Source organism: Hyla sarda, chromosome 7 (assembly GCF_029499605.1).
Source record: "Hyla sarda isolate aHylSar1 chromosome 7, aHylSar1.hap1, whole genome shotgun sequence".
Lineage (NCBI taxonomy): Eukaryota > Metazoa > Chordata > Amphibia > Anura > Hylidae > Hyla > Hyla sarda.
The window spans coordinates 31440289-31454321 of record NC_079195.1 but is presented as its reverse complement, the minus strand read 5'-3'; the positions used below and the strand labels follow the sequence as shown (position 1 = coordinate 31454321).

At 38.0% G+C, this 14033-nt stretch overlaps 1 protein-coding gene across 8 annotated transcripts in view; it reads left to right on the top strand.

Annotated features, from left to right (window-relative positions):
- SCNN1A (sodium channel epithelial 1 subunit alpha) overlaps nt 1-14033 on the top strand; it is a 244685-nt gene that overhangs the window by 206264 nt on the left and 24388 nt on the right. The window lies entirely within an intron of this gene.

Genomic DNA, 14033 nt, shown 5'->3' with positions numbered 1-14033 from the left:
ACACACCGTAATGTTACAGTACAGAGATATTATATACAAAGTGATGTCACAGTACAGAGATATTATACACACTGTAATGTTACAGTACAGAGATATTATATACACAGTGATGTCACAGTACAGAGATATTATACACACTGTAGTGTTACAGTACAGAGATATTATATACACAGTGATGTCACAGTACAGAGATATTGTATACACAGTGATGTCACAGTACAGAGATATTATATACACAGTGATGTCACAGTACAGAGATATTATACACACCGTAATGTTACAGTACAGAGATATTATATACACAGTGATGTCACAGTACAGAGATATTATACACACCGTCATGTTACAGTACAGATATATTATATACACAGTGATGTCACAGTACAGAGATATTATACACACCGTAATGTTACAGTACAGAGATATTATATACACAGTGATGTCACAGTACAGAGATATTATACACACTGTAATGTTACAGTACAGAGATATTATATACACAGTGATGTCACAGTACAGAGATATTATATACACAGTGATGTCACAGTACAGAGATATTATATACACAGTGATGTCACAGTATAGAGATATTATACACACTGTAATGTTACAGTACAGAGATATTATATGCACAGTGATGTCACAGTACAGAGATATTATACACACCGTAATGTTACAGCACAGAGATATTATATACACAGTGATGTCACAGTACAGAGATATTATACACACTGTAATGTTACAGTACAGAGATATTATACACACTGTAATGTTACAGTACAGAGATATTATATACACAGTGATGTCACAGTACAGAGATATTATACACACCGTAATGTCACAGTACAGAGATATTATACACGCAGTAATGTCAGAGTACAGAGATATTATACACACTGTAATGTTACAGTACAGAGATATTAAACACACCGTAATGTCACAGTACAGAGATATTATACACACCGTAATGTTACAGTACAGAGATATTATATACACAGTGATGTCACAGTACAGAGATATTATACACACTGTAATGTTACAGTACAGAGATATTATATACACAGTGATGTCACAGTATAGAGATATTATACACACTGTAATGTTACAGTACAGAGATATTATATACACAGTGATGTCACAGTACAGAGATATTATACACACCGTAATGTTACAGCACAGAGATATTATATACACAGTGATGTCACAGTACAGAGATATTATACACACCGTAATGTTACAGTACAGAGATATTATACACACCGTAATGTCACAGTACAGAGATATTATACACACCGTAATGTTACAGTACAGAGATATTATATACACAGTGATGTCACAGTACAGAGATATTATACACACCGTAATGTCACAGTACAGAGATATTATATACACAGTGATGTCACAGTACAGAGATATTATACACACTGTAATGTTACAGTACAGAGATATTATATACACAGTGATGTCACAGTACAGAGATATTATATACACAGTGATGTCACAGTACAGAGATATTATACACACTGTAATGTTACAGTACAGAGATATTATATACACAGTGATGTCACAGTACAGAGATATTATACACACTGTAATGTTACAGTACAGAGATATTATAAGAACAATGATGTCACAGTACAGAGATATTATATACACAGTGATGTCACAGTACCGAGATATTATACACACTGTAGTGTTACAGTACAGAGATATTATATACACAGTGATGTCACAGTACAGAGATATTGTATACACAGTGATGTCACAGTACAGAGATATTATATACACAGTGATGTCACAGTACAGAGATATTATATACACAGTGATGTCACAGTACAGAGATATTATACACACCGTAATGTTACAGTACAGAAATATTATATACACAGTGATGTCACAGTTCAGAGATATTATATACACAGTGATGTCACAGTACAGAGATATTATACACACTGTAATGTTACAGTACAGAGATATTATATACACAGTGATGTCACAGTACAGAGATATTATATACACAGTGATGTCACAGTACAGAGATATTATACACACTGTAATGTTACAGTACAGAGATATTATATACACAGTGATGTCACAGTACAGAGATATTATACACACTGTAATGTTACAGTACAGAGATATTATAAGAACAATGATGTCACAGTACAGAGATATTATATACACAGTGATGTCACAGTACCGAGATATTATACACACTGTAGTGTTACAGTACAGAGATATTATATACACAGTGATGTCACAGTACAGAGATATTGTATACACAGTGATGTCACAGTACAGAGATATTATATACACAGTGATGTCACAGTACAGAGATATTATATACACAGTGATGTCACAGTACAGAGATATTATACACACCGTAATGTTACAGTACAGAGATATTATATACACAGTGATGTCACAGTTCAGAGATATTATACACACCGTAATGTTACAGTACAGAGATATTATATACACAGTGATGTCACAGTACAGAGATATTATATACACAGTGATGTCACAGTACAGAGATATTATACACACCGTAATGTTACAGTACAGAGATATTATATACACAGTGATGTCACAGTACAGAGATATTATACACACCGTAATGTTACAGTACAGAGATATTATATACACAGTGATGTCACAGTACAGAGATATTATACACACTGTAATGTTACAGTACAGAGATATTATACACACCGTAATGTCACAGTACAGAGATATTATATACACAGTGATGTCACAGTACAGAGATATTATACACACCGTAATGTTACAGTACAGAGATATTATATACACAGTGATGTCACAGTACAGAGATATTATACACACTGTAATGTTACAGTACAGAGATATTATAAGAACAATGATGTCACAGTACAGAGATATTATATACACAGTGATGTCACAGTACAGAGATATTATACACACTGTAGTGTTACAGTACAGAGATATTATATACACAGTGATGTAACAGTACAGAGATATTGTATACACAGTGATGTCACAGTACAGAGATATTATATACACAGTGATGTCACAGTACAGAGATATTATATACACAGTGATGTCACAGTACAGAGATATTATATACACAGTGATGTCACAGTACAGAGATATTATACACACCGTAATGTCACAGTACAGAGATATTATATACACAGTGATGTCACAGTACAGAGATATTATACACACCGTAATGTTACAGTAAAGAGATATTATATACAAAGTGATGTCACAGTACAGAGATATTATACACACTGTAATGTTACAGTACAGAGATATTATATACACAGTGATGTCACAGTACAGAGATATTATACACGCAGTAATGTCACAGTACAGAGATATTATATACACAGTGATGTCACAGTACAGAGATATTATACACACCGTAATGTCACAGTACAGAGATATTATATACACAGTGATGTCACAGTACAGAGATATTATACACACTGTAATGTTACAGTACAGAGATATTATATACACAGTGATGTCACAGTACAGAGATATTATACACACTGTAATGTTACAGTACAGAGATATTATAAGAACAATGATGTCACAGTACAGAGATATTATATACACAGTGATGTCACAGTACCGAGATATTATACACACTGTAGTGTTACAGTACAGAGATATTATATACACAGTGATGTCACAGTACAGAGATATTATATACACAGTGATGTCACAGTACAGAGATATTATACACACCGTAATGTTACAGTACAGAGATATTATATACACAGTGATGTCACAGTACAGAGATATTATACACACTGTAATGTTACAGTACAGAGATATTATATACACAGTGATGTCACAGTACAGAGATATTATACACACCGTAATGTTACAGTACAGAGATATTATATACACAGTGATGTCACAGTACAGAGATATTATACACACTGTAATGTTACAGTACAGAGATATTATATACACAGTGATGTCACAGTACAGAGATATTATACACACCGTAATGTTACAGTACAGAGATATTCAATAAAAGCAGAAGGTCCAGCACATTAGGTGGTGGATAAAATAAGCTTTCCTTTATTCACAAATCTTGACACGATTCACATACAGAAAAGGTCTGACGCGTTTCACCTACGTTGAGGCTTAATCATAGACTAAGATTAAGCCTCAACGTAGGTGAAACGCGTCAGACCTTTTCTGTATGTGAATCGTGTCAAGATTTGTGAATAAAGGAAAGCTTATTTTATCCACCACCTAATGTGCCAGACCTTCTTCTTTTGTTGATTGGACTTTTGGCCGAGGGCGGTACCGGCCGGTCCCGGGCACAGGTGAGCAATCTGGATGTTCAGTGAGAGCGATCTCCACAGTCTCCAGTACAGACATATTATATACACAGTGATGTCACAGTACAGAGATTTTATACACACCGTAATGTTACAGTACAGAGATATTATACACACCGTAATGTCACAGTACAGAGATATTATATTATATACACAGTGATGTCACAGTACAGAGATATTATATACACAGTGATGTCACAGTACAGAGATATTATATACACAGTGATGTCACAGTACAGAGATATTATACACACCGTAATGTTACAGTACAGAGATATTATACACACCGTAATGTCTCAGTTAAGAGTTATTATACATGCAGTGATGTTAGAGTACAGAGATATTATACATGCAGTTATGTTACAGTACAGAGATATTATACATGCAGTGATGTGAAAGTACAGAGATATTATACACACAATGATGTCACAGTACAGAGATATTATATACACAGTGATGTCACAGTACAGAGATATTATATACACAGTGATGTCACAGTACAGAGATATTATATACACAGTGATGTCACAGTACAGAGATATTATACACACCGTAATGTTACAGTACAGAGATATTATACACACCGTAATGTCTCAGTTAAGAGATATTATACATGCAGTGATGTTACAGTACAGAGATATTATACATGCAGTGATGTTACAGTACAGAGATATTATACATGCAGTGATGTGAAAGTACAGAGATATTATACACACAATGATGTTACAGTACAGAGATATTATATACACAGTGATGTCACAGTACAGAGATATTATACACACAATGATGTCACAGTACAGAGATATTATATACACAGTGATGTCACAGTACAGAGATATTATACACACCGTAATGTTACAGTACAGAGATATTATATACACAGTGATGTCACAGTACAGAGATATTATACACACTGTAATGTTACAGTACAGAGATATTATATACACAGTGATGTCACAGTACAGAGATATTATACACACCGTAATGTCACAGTACAGAGATATTATACATGCAGTGATGTTACAGTACAGAAATATTATACACACAGTGATGTGAAAGTACAGACATATTTGTGGTGGACCACCGGGTGTAAGGGCAGGACCACGGGTGTAGCGGTGTGAGTGGTGGGATCAGATGGTATTAATCCCGGGGGCTGGATGTATTAACCCCTGGTGTTCGTGGCGCCAGTGTGGTTTTCGGGTTCAGGAACACCACACACCCGGATTCTCCGCTTTCCCAATTGCTAGAAGTGAAATGAGAGTCCACAACCAGTTATGGTCAAACGGCGGCTTTACTGAGTAGAAGACAGATGGAATTATCTTCACAGCTAAGGCCAGATTTCCCAGAGAGGTGTCCAGGACCCAGTGGACCTCGCAGCTTGCTGGACCAATATACTTGTAGATAACTTGACTTGAAATTAGACTTGACTTGACTATGTGCAGGACTTGACTAGTTTCAGTGACCGCAGATATAGACTGGAGACTTACTGGAGAGACTGTAGCTTTGTGGCCTTCCAGATGCTGATCACTTGCACTGAGATTTCTGGTGGTTGCTGTCTCAGTAAAGACTGATGGGGAAAAAAGAGAAATTGTAATGGCCGCCCCTTTATATAGTGGGGGGCTGGACTAAAGCCCATTGGTCAACCTGCAAGTCATAGGTTAAGCTGGTGCTCTCTGGGAGAACATGTGACAACAAATCATGTGACTATATAACATAACATGTGACGTACACAGGTCCTTGAGACCTCCCACAGGTCCTCTATGCTATCTATACATAGGGATCCTGTCTAGGCATTAAAGTGATATACACGCCTTTATAAAACCAAAAGGGGGGAGACCTTGCAGGGGAGCCCCAGGTCACTGAGGGACTCAACCTGACATGGCCTAAGGGTAGTACAGGACCATGTTCTGTACTAGGACATCACAGATTATAAACACAGTGATGTCACCGTGTAAAGATAATAGACACAGAGTGATGTCACAGTACATAGATATTATACACACAATGATGTCACAGTACAGACATGAGAGATGTCACACATACAGTAATGTCACAATGCAGAGATAAACACACAGTGATGTCACAGTACAGGGATAATATATACACAGTGATGTCAGTACAAAGATATTATAAACAGAAATTGTGTACATAATGTCACAATATTGGAATAATGCGTGAAGAAAGGTTATAGCACAGTCATAATATCTACATACGGATAATACTCACAGTGATGTTACAGTGCAGGGATAATAAATACAATGATGTCAACCATAAAGCTTTACAGGAAATCTTGTCAAAGGCCAAATAATTTTTTTCACGCTCTCTTCCATCATCCATAGTCATCAGTAACTGCATCTTATATCTGAATGGAAATGGGTTTTCATATTTTCTTGGCCCCATAGTAATTGCTATGCCAGCTAGTCAATAAATATATCAACAGCTATCATATAGGCACTCTAAATATATATGAAGGTGTGTATGTAGACCCCATTACTGTACCAGATGCTGGATACTTTCTAGAGACTGAATAAACTGCATAAATCAGTGAAGTAAATCAGAACAGTACCAATAACTCCTTAATGACGAGCGCCATAAATCTACATCCTGGTGACGTGGTACTTAACGCACCAGGACGTACATTTACGTCCTAAGCATAACCGCGGGCATCGGAGCAATGCCCGGATCATGCGCGGCAGGTCCCGGCTGTTGATCGCAGCCAGGGACCCGCCGGTAATGGCGGACATCCGCGATCCCGCGGATGTCCGCCATTAACCCCTCAGATGCCGTGATCAATACAGATCACGGTATCTGCAGCATCGTGGTCACTTAATTGGATGATCGGATCGCCCGCATCGCTGCCGCGGCGATCCGATCATCCAGCACGGCAGCCGGAGGTCCGCTCACCTGCCTCCGCTGTCTTCCTGGAGTCTTCTGCTCTGATCTGCCTTCCCGCAGACCAGAGTAGAAGATGACCGATAACCCTGATCAGTGCTGTGTCCTATACATAGCACTGAACAGGATTAGCAATTGAATGATTGCTATGAATAGTCCCCTATGGGGACTATTAAAGTGTTAAAAAAAAGTAAAAAAAATAAAGTTAAAAAAATTTGAAAAACCCCCTCCCCCAATAAAAACTTAAATTGCCCCATTTTCCCTATTTCACCCCCAAAAAGTGTTAAAAAATATTTTCTATACATATTTGGTATCGCCGCGTGCATAAATATATGAACTATTAAAATAAAATGTTAATGATACCGTACGGTGAACGGCGTGAACGTAAAAAAAAAAAGTCCAAAATAGCTGCTTTTTATAACATTTTATTCCAAAAAAAATTAATAAAAAATGTATTAAAAGCTTTATATAAGCAAATATGGTATCAATAAAAAGTATAGATCACGGCGCAAAAAATGAGCCCTCATACCGCCGCTTATATGGAAAAATGAAAAAGTTATAGGTCTTCAAAATAGGGGGATCTTAAACGTACTAATTTGGTTAAAAAGTTTATTTTTTTTAAGCGCAACAGTAATAGAAAACTATGTTATCACAGGTATCATTTTAATCGTATTGACCCTCAGAATAAATAACACATGTCACTTTTACCGTAAATTGTACGGGTGAAAACGAAACCTTCAAAAATTAGCAAAATTGATGTTTTCTTTTTAATTTCCCCACACAAATAGTATTTTTTTGGTTGCGCCATACATTTTATAGTAAAGTGAGTGATGGCATTACAACGAACAACTGGTCGTGCAAAACACAAGCCCTCATACTAGTCTGTGGATGAAAATATAAAAGAGTTATGATTTTTTGAAGGCGAGGAGGAAAAAATGAAAACGTAAAAATAAAATTTTCTGCGTCCTTAAGGCCCAAATGGGCTGCGTCCTTAAGGGGATAAAGGCTGTCCATAAACTGAAAATAGTAAAAAAAAAAAAAAATGAAAATAAATAAATGTATCCATAAATATCATAAAGGTGCACCGATTATAGTAAAATAAATAAATAAAGGTATCCATGAATATCATAAAGGCTGGCCATACACCTATTATAGTAAAATAAATAAATAAAGGTATCCATGAATATCATAAAGGCACTATAAATATATATGAAGGCCTGTATTTGAACCCCATTACTGTACAACATGCTGAATACTTTCTAGAGACCCGACAAACTTAAATTTTTCACTAACATTTTAGCACAATTGAAAGCACGTGGCGCTATGACAAGTTTTTGTCATCGTTTAGTTATTAATTTATTATTTTTTGTTTTTTTATTGGGGTCTTTTAGGGTTTAGTTGACTGCTGTGATTTAATTGCATTTGAAACCAAATTTATAAAAAATAATTCTGAAAAAAATTACAAAATTTTACTAACATTTTATCACCATTAAAAAAATGTTTAGGGCCATTTGGAGCTATGACAAGTTTTTGTAATCCATTTATTATTTTTTTGTAAATTCTTCGTTTTATTGGAGTCTTTTGGGGGGTTTTGTTGACTGTTGAGAAATAATTGCATTTAAAAAAATGCTATTAAATGCAATAAATGCAGAATGACTTATATCAACGGCAGGTTATGCAGCTAGTTCGTGCATCCCACCATTTATATAAGTCATTCAGTTAACCCGGCGATGCGTGACATCCCAGGACCATCTGTGATAGGTCCTAGTCAGAGAGCTCTGTGATTGGTCCCAATGGACCAATCACAGTGTCTCGGCTTATTTGTTACAGTAATGCCGGAGTTAGCGTAGCAGAAGAAAGAAGATATAGTGTATTAGGGTGCGTTCACACGCTCTCTGTTTTTGCAGGTTTTCCGCAGCGTATTTGAAAGGGAGGGGCTCTTCTTGGCTGTCCATAGCAGATTGTCCGCGGTGGAATTTACGCTGCGGAAAATCCGCCGCAGTCCCTACTGACTTCAATGGGGCTTGCGGCGGATTTTCCGCAGTGTAAATTCCGCCGCGGACAATCTGCTATGGACAGCCCAGAAGAGCCCGCCCCTTTCAAATACGCTGCGGAAAACCCGCAAAAACAGAGAGCGTGTGAACGCACCCTAAAAGCTTTTATAAAAGCTAAAGAAAAAGTTAAAGAAAAAGAGCTGTGGTGCCCCTTACCCCTGCTGCTGTCCTCCATCCATCCATCCCTCCATGCATCCCTCCATCAATCCATCCATCCCTCCCTCCCTCCCTTCCTCCATCCATCCCTCCTTCCATCCATCCATCCATCCATCCCTCCCTCCCTTCCTCCATCCATCTATCCCTCCCTCCCTCCCTTCCTCCATCCATCCCTCCTTCCATCCATCCATCCATCCCTCCTTCCATCCATCCATCCATCCCTCCTTCCATCCATCCATCCATCCCTCCCTTCCTCCATCCATCCCTCCCTCCATCCCTCCCTCCATCCCTAGTGCTGTAGCGAGGCTGCAGTGAAACGCTTCTTCCCATTCATTTATTCATTCACCAGCTGCTGTAGTCTGTGATAGATTTCTTCACTGTAGCCTGTTCACTAAGTCTGTCACTGACCATAACAGTGACAGTGAAGAACAAATAATAAAAATTACTGTCAGTGCCCCTGAAGTGTCTGTCACCCTTTCATCCCATCATCACCTCGTACACCTCCATACTACCCTTTTACGTTTTTACCTTGTCCGTCACTGATTTGTGACAGAAGTGACAGTTCACCGCTGTGTTTTCATTTCTAGTGGCGCTAAAGTTTTGCTTTTTGTTTCAGTTTTTCCGTTAGTTAGAAAAATATATATATAAAAAAAAAAGATATATAATATTACAGTGGTAGTGATTTGTCATAGCAGGGACAGTTTGCTAGTTCTTTTTTTTTCTATACTAGTCTCACCGCCAGCTTAGTTCTAGGGATCTGTTCAGGACAGCGGTGACAGTTCGCCACTGTTTTGTTGTTTGTAGCACAGTTACATCTTGGTTTTTTTTCGTAAAAAAAAAAATAAAAAATACAAAAAATCATATAGTACTGAGCCAGGTCCTAGTATTAGTACTGACCAAGTTCCTAGTACCATCTCTGAGTGGGCTCCGGCTTCTAGCTTTATACCCCATTTGTGTGAATTTGTGGCCACTGCAGGCATTAGTGTTAACACCACGGGGTTAACAGAAGCTGATTTTTTATCAGCTCTACTTTTCAGAAAAGTTAATTAGCATGATAGTGGAGAAAACCAACAGGTATGGTTAGCAATTTATTGCGGCCCATCCACAGGCATATCATGCCAGGCCTTACCAGTGGAGGCCAACCAATCCACTTGAGTAAAAAAAAAAAATTGCCCTTTCGCTAAATAGGAGCATAATTAAAAAGCCCCCAATTTGCTCTTATTGGAGTAATGATACGATTTACCATACTTCATTGTACCGTGCTGTCATGTCAAGGGCTCGGTTTGAAGTCCTCCACAAATTCTTACATTATGCTAATAACGAAAACTGCCCACCCCTCAGTGATCTCAATTTTGATCGCATATATAAAATTAAACCGAAAATTTTCTGAAGTGTACACCCCTGAAAAAGAAATTGCAGTGGACGAGTCTCTTGTGCACTTCAAGGGAAGGTTGCACTTTAGGCAATACCTGCCTAACAAACGGGCCAGGTATGGAGAAAACTTTATAAAGTGTGCGAGAGCGCGACAGGCTACACGCACAAATTTAGAGTCTATGAGGGAAAAGACTCAACAATAGAGCCTCTGCTTAAAACTACAGGAAAAATAGTATGGGATCTAGTTGGGTATGCTCCAAACATGGCATTAGAAAAAACACCATACACCACTGCGAGACATGTCCCCACAAGCCCGGTCTGTGCATTCAAGAATGTTTTGATATCTGAATTTGTGCCCTTTAATTATTTTTGCAATTTTGGATAACCCTAAACGCACCCTTGGAATTATATTATTACTTATTAGTGAGCAATTCAGTAATTTCCCCTTTATTGCCATTACGTTTTATTTCCAAAAATCAAATTGGCAAATCCCTAGCAAAACAAAAAATTCTTATTATGACCCTAGATGAATACTTTGGCCAGTGTAATTTTAGATTTTCTCCACCTTGCTAAACCCCTTACAAAACTAAAAATAATTCTCATTATACCCCTAGATGAATACCTTGGCAGGTGTAGTTTCATATTTTTGTGAAAGTGAAAAAAATTGGTGCTAAAAGTGCAAAATATGCATCCAAATTTGAAATTTTATTTTCACTGCTTAGTTCTACAAACTTTCCTCAAACACCTGAAGGGTCAAAAAAACTTGCTACACCCCTAAATGGAGTCTATATGTGGTGTAGTTTCCAAAATGGAGTGCAAAGGGGGGGGGGTTCCTGCTCTTCTGGCACCATGGGGGCTTCCTAAATGCAACATGCCCCCCAAAAACCATTTCAGCAAAATTCTCTCTCCAAAAGCCAAATTTTGATCGTTCCCTTCTGAGACCTGTAGTTCACCAGCAGAGCATTGTACATCCTCATATGGGGTATTTCCTTTCCTTTGGGGCTACAAATTTTGGTGTGATTTTTCTCCTATTACCCCTTATAAAAATGCAAAATTTGGGGTAACACCAGCAATTTAGTGTAAAAAAAACAAATTTTTCATTTAAACCTCAAACTTTAACGTAATGTTGTAAAACACCTGTGGGAAGTTAAGGCCTACTGTACCCCTTGTTTTATTCCTTGAGGGGTGTAGTTTCCAATGGAGTGCCATGTTGGGGGTTCCTACTATTCTAGCACCATTGGAGCTTCCTATATGCAACATGCCCCCCAAAAACCATTTCAGCAAAATTCCTTCCCTTCTGAGACCTGTAGTTCGCCAGCAGAGCATTTTACATCCTCATATGAGGTATTTCCACACTAACAAGAAATGGGGTTACAAATTTTGTGGGTTTTCTCTTTTGTTACCCCTTGTAAAAATTAAAAAAATGCGGCTACAATAACATGTTAATGTTAAAAATGGAGATTTTGAATATTTTCCTCCACTTTACAGCTATTCCTGTGAAAACCCTAAAGGGTTAACAAACTTACTGAATGTCATTTTGAATACTTTGAGGTGTAAAGTTTTCATAATGGATTAATTTATGGGGGATTTATAAATTAAAGGCCCTCAAATTTACTTCAAAACTGAACTGGTCCCTGAAAACTTCAGATTTAGAAATTTTCTTAAAAATTGCTGCTAAACTTTGAAACCCTCTAACGTCTTCAAGAAGTAAAAACATGTCAACTTTATGATGCCAACATAAAGAAGACATATAGTATATGTGAATCAATATATAGTTTATTTGGCATGTCCATTTTCCTTACAAACAGAGAGTTTCAAAGTTCGAAAAATGTTAAATTTACCAATTGTTCATGAAATTATGGAATTTTTCGCAAAGAAATGATGCAAGTATTGAAGAACCAACATAAAGTAGAGTATGTCACAAAAAAACACTCTCAGAATCAGTATGATACGTAAAAGCATCAAAGAGTTATTAATGCATAAAGTGACACGGGTCACATTTGCAAAAAAAAAGGCCCGGTCCTTAAGGCCAAAATGACTTCAGTCCTTAAAGAAGTAGTCCAGTGGTGAACCCAGTGGTGAACAACTTATCCCCTAACCTAAGGATAGGGGATAAGTTTGAGATCGTGGGGGGTCCGACTGCTGAGGCCCCCTGCGATCTCCTGTACGGAGCCCCGACAGCCCGCGGGAAGGGGGCGTGTCGACCTCCGCACGAAGCGGCGGTCGACACGCCCCCTCAATACAACTCAATGGCAGAGCCGAAGCGCTGCCTTCGACCATCTCCGGCTCTGCCATAGAGATGTATTGAGGGGGCGTGTCGGCCGCCGCTTCGTGCGGAGGACGACACCCGCTATCTGACCGGCGAGCCTGGCCCCCGTACAGAGAGATCGCAGGGGGCCCCAGTGGTCGGACCCCCCGCGATCTCAAACTTATCCCCTATCCTTAGGATAGGGGATAAGTTTTTCACCACTGGACTACACCTTTAAGGGGTTAAAAAATCCTAAAACAAATCTTAGATTTTTTACTTACATTTTAGCACTATTTAAAAAGTTCTTTAGGGTTCCTTGGAGCGATGATCATGAAGCTAAGTTTTTGTACTCAATTTATTATTTTTTGTTTATTAATTATATTAATTAATATGAATTTTTTGTAAGGGGGGGTCTTTTAGAGGTTTTGTTGACTGCTGCAATTTAATTGCATTTGAAACTAAATTAATATAAAATTTCTGAAAAAAATGTAATCTTTTCATTGAAATTTTAGCATAATTGAAAAGTTCTTTAGGGTTACTGGGCGCTAGGACAAGTTTTTTGTGATCCATTTATTTACATGACAAGTGACTTAGCATCGCTTTCCCTGGGGGGGAATTCTCTTATTTGCTGCATTAGAATAGCCCCACCCTTGCTATGAATGGGTTCCAGCAGATTTGATGCTTCTCTCCTGTGGAAACGTGTTATGGGTGACGGCAACAAATTTTTGGGAAGGGCAGATGTTTAAATTGCTAAAGGGAAGTTATGGGGGGGGGGGGGGACCCGTCGTGATGGGTTAACCCTTTCCAGGTCCAATGTAATTTTTAGATGAAGTACGTTTGGATGAAAAATAAAGGTGACGATGTGATCAGTGAGGGAAACGGGATGCCTTATGTCCTGCCCCCTATTGAACCCCATGCGGTGTATGACACACTGGTCAGGAACCATGAATCTGGAATGCTGGGCCA